The 4,627-nt window shown below is 33.6% G+C and overlaps 1 long non-coding RNA gene across 1 annotated transcript; it reads left to right on the plus strand.

Annotated features, from left to right (window-relative positions):
• The first annotated feature begins 498 nt into the window (after window positions 1-498).
• On the plus strand, window positions 499-1,772 carry LOC128552116 (uncharacterized). Its single transcript, XR_008368975.1, has 2 exons — window positions 499-972; window positions 1,612-1,772. It is a non-coding gene; the product is annotated as an uncharacterized LOC128552116 (long non-coding RNA).
• Window positions 1,773-4,627: the final 2,855 nt, after the last annotated feature.

Below are 4,627 nucleotides of genomic sequence, written 5' to 3' on the forward strand. Positions count from 1 at the left end.
TTGATGATATCTAGGTCAGTTTCGAAACTGGGTCATGTGCGGTCAAAAACTAGGCCAGTAGGTATAAAAATAGAAAAACCTTGTGACCTCTCTAGAGGCCATATTTTTCATGAGATCTTCATGAAAATTAGTGAGAATGTTCACCTTGATGATATCTAGGTAAAGGTCAAAACAGGGTCACGTACCTTCGAAAACTAGGTCAATAGGTCAAATAATAGAAAAACCTTGTGACCTCTCTAGAGACCATATTTTTCAATGGATCTTCATGAAAATTGGTCAGAATTTTTATCTTGATAATATCTAGGTCAAGTTCAAAACTGGGTCACATGAGCTGAAAAACTAGGTCACTATGTCAAATAATAGAAAAAACGACGTCATACTCAAAACTGGGTCATGTGGGAAGAGGTGAGCGATTCAGGACCATCATGGTCCTTTTGTTTGTAAGGCCATACTGGAAGGCCAGAAAGTGTCATAAGTTGTTGCTTAAATATGATTTTTTTATGGCCTTTAAAAGTAGAAACCCCTCCCAGAGTAAACCCCTGTTGTCTTGTAATTTAACCCTTTATAAACATGAAACCTCTAAAACAACAAAATCCTTTTATCCCAATACTGTTTGTTTATAGCATTACAATTTATACATAATCAAAGTCTCAAAATTGTTTTTATGGCATGTTGTATGAGAATGCATTTTATGTTTAGAATTCTGGGAGTTCAAAGGTCACAAGTACAAACTGCACTAAGAAATGGGATGATGGTTGTGAATGGACTTGTGAGTGTGTTGATGACAAGATAGGTCACCGTGGCCCAGTAGTTAAGGCGTCCACCTCGGGATCAGGAGGTTGATGGTTCAAGCCCCGTAGGGAGCGTTCGTGTGGGGGATGTTTGTCATGGGACTCATTCCGAAAAAGCCTGTTCGTGAGCCGCGAGCTAGTTAAATGAATAGTTACTTACTTCTATCCGCCTTGCATAGAGGTAAGAGTTTGGAGGTAATTGGTAAGCACAATAAAAGGTGTCTCATAAGCCAAACTGGCTGGCTCTTTCCTTTCAATAGGGGTGACACTATAATAAACAAGACCTTTACAGGAAAATATGCTTGCATTCCAACACAATTTCACTCTGTTTTTATTACATGTTTCAGTAAATTTTGTAAGTGACTTACATTTATATTGCGTATTTTAGTTTTGAATCTGTTTGAAATTTTGTAGTCATTTGAATAAACAAATTGCTGAAATAAATTTGAGGTGTGTTCAATGGAAACTAGGAGAGTGAACAAAATCTTTGGAATATTCCTAAATTTACAAATATCTGAACTTAAAGTTGCAGCCTCAGTAACTATTAGGAATTCTCAAAGTTCATCCGTTCAGCCCGTGTTGAATTGGTAGGTAAGTTTGGAAAAAAATCTTTTTTAATATGTTTTAGTAGAAACAAAAGAAAATGAACCCCCCCACTTTTCTTTGACATATGTTTTTGGCAAATTGTATGTAGTATTTGTCCACAGAGAAATGAACTTGTGTAAAGTTACATTAACTGATTTGGACCAAGGGAAGTAACTCCCATAATGTTGCAAGGTCTTATCTCCTGTACTGTATGTAATTTTATGTTTCATTTCAGATGCCCACCATGTGTGAACTTGCCATCAAACTGGCGGCTGGTAAAAGATGCTGCCAAACCCTGCTGTAAAATCCCGACCTGTAGCCCCACACCATCTCCCCTAACAACAAAGGGACCAGGACTTCTGCCCATGACTACAGTACCAACAAAGAGACCACAAAGTAATGCATTGGCAAACACTCCTATGATATTGTAATTAAAATCATTCCAGAACTACATTCTTATAAACATTAATTGTAATTACAAACTTGGTAAAACTTTTTGAATTGGCAATGAGATAATATTATTGTAAAAGTCATGTTTACTTATAAAATAGCATATCTTCAGTTGTTTCAGAAGTGTGTTTACATGCGTAATGACAAGAATATGTTTCTCATTTAATCAATTGAACATATGTGACAGAGCATGAGATTTTGGGTCCAAATGCAATTTTGGTCAAAAATGGGGTTTTGGGCTAATCTGACAGACTGACCCGTTCTGAGTAAAAATCTTCAATTTGACAACAAAAATCAGTCGTTGTCATGGAGATATAACCACTTTTCGGACACCATGTTTTTGTCTAACTGTATCAAAATTGAGGCAGTATATCTTAATAATGACACCATATTTAAATAATATCAAGATAAAATACATGATAAAATAACAAAAGCAACATGCAATTTATGGAATGTATTTCTTTTTGTCTCTTTCTTTCATGTAGTATAAAAATATTTATGTTCTAAAAATCTTTTCTATAGCAACACTGTTGTTTAACCTCTTTTTTAACAGTCTCTTGATGAATCTAGCAATAAATTACATAGAATGTGAAATAAATACACAATTAACTTTTTCTAGTGTGCAAACAGTTTACAGACAACTGTTTTATGACATTCTTTTGAAGAAGATACAGAATTTATTTGATATCAAATTAGACAGCATCCCAAAAACTAGGACATTAATCTTATTATTATAGACACCTTATCTATTAAACAGTAAGAAAGAAAATCAGGCAAGAAGATGTAATTATTAGACTGTTATTATCAACTGTGAGTTTGCTAAAATTTCAAAAGACTTAGATATACTGATCAGTGAATCATTACCATGGCAACGATGTGGTATTTTCTTACAAAAATACTAACATTACCATGGCAACAATGTGGTATTTTCTTACAAAAATACTAACATATTTGGCAATTTCTTTGTAATAAATTGAATATTGGAAGTGTTTTTCCATATATTTACATCAAAAGCTGTCTGTTTTCTTATTTAAAAGTAAGAGAGTAGACATCATTCCATGAAAATTAATGTAATATGGTTTGAGAAATACACAATTTTCAGATACACCTCTCTCAGTTACAACTACAGTGAAACACCGCTCGCTCGAGCATCGATGACTCGAGCACCCGGGCTCGCTCGAGCAATTCATGTGGTCCCGGCCGATTTCCTTCTATTTTCTATGTGAAATTACCATGGCTGGGTCGAGCATCGATAACTCGATCGCTCGAGCATGACACCTGGTCCCTGTGTATTAATTTACTCTTTGTTGCTTATGGCAAACTCGAGCAGAGGTGTCAAAATTTCTTTTCACACCTTCGGCGGTCAGAATGTATCGGTTAATTCAAAATTTTCGCACACCGTGAGAATTGCATGATCTATTCCCTGACTATCTTCAATGTTTGTTTGTCGGTATATTTGATCTGATAATGAGATTAATTATTGATGAAAGGTGGAAGAAAAATTTTATTGATCAAAATTGTTGTTAATTATTACTTTTTTCTGCGGGATTGAGAAGATAATTATGAGATCTTAATATTTTAATCAACAGTTGTTTGCATGCAAATAAAGCCTTTTCATAAAATTGAGACGATATTATGAGATCTTAATTTGGAGAAGAAAATTGCGAATTCGATTTCAGTATTTCAAATAAAAACAAATGTCTTAGCTGTTTCTTCACATGTGCCATTTACGATCTATCATAAATAATGTTTGTAATACGTTTTTTGAAAATGTCATGAGTGTGTTATTATTACACATCACCGTTTCCTCTGCAAATGGTCTCGATGACAATTTGTAAGCCAAACTTCAACTTTCTTAATATGTTGGTCAATGTTTGGGTCGCTCGAAACCATGGATAACTCGAGCATTTTGCTCATCCCCTTGCGACCTCGAGCGAGCGGTGTTTCACTGTATTGCCATTTTAAGGCAGGCTTGTGTAATAACATAGTGCTTTGTTGATGCAATTATTACATATGAAAATATATTCACTAGCATAACACAGCTTAACATATATAACATATAAACAAGAAAGATGTTGTTTACATATGATGATATCCAAAATAAAAATTTAAAAGTTAAATTAATGTTACCATGGCAACAATGCACTATTTTCTTAAAATAGTAGTTTTTTGTAAATTTTCCAGAAAGAATCAGAACATTCATTTAGCATCTGTTCAGTATACATTTGTTTTACACCACAAATGGTCAATTATGATCATTTATAAAAAAACAAACATCATTTTATGTACTAATATAACTTGTCTTTGAGAACTACATATTTTCCTGATATGCCTACCTGCATTACAGCTCTGCCATTTTATGACAGATTTGTGTTATAACATGTTTTGTTGATGGTTACACATAAAAGATATTTTCTTGCAGAACATAGTCTGATTAGCAGAATATAAACAAGACACATGATGTTTACATAATCAAACAAATCTAAATTTAAGTCAAATTTGTGTTACCATGGCAACTCACAATGTTTTGCAAAAAAATTAGCTATTTCTGCAAAGGTCATGTCATGTAAAAAATTCTTTTAAACAATTTATAACCATGGATTAACATGATTAATTCTTGAAATAAGATATATTATATTCAGCCAGTAACAAATATTTTCTGCTATATTGGTAGTTTTCTGCCCTTTCTGGAAAATCCTTCCTACAATCACACTGGCAAGGCAGTTTTTATTGTAAAAATGTTTCCTCCAAAGGGTGTGCTTTAATGTCACACATGTTGTAGTTTTGAAACAACTAGGATT

This window comes from Mercenaria mercenaria, unplaced genomic scaffold (assembly GCF_021730395.1).
Source record: "Mercenaria mercenaria strain notata unplaced genomic scaffold, MADL_Memer_1 contig_2058, whole genome shotgun sequence".
Lineage (NCBI taxonomy): Eukaryota > Metazoa > Mollusca > Bivalvia > Venerida > Veneridae > Mercenaria > Mercenaria mercenaria.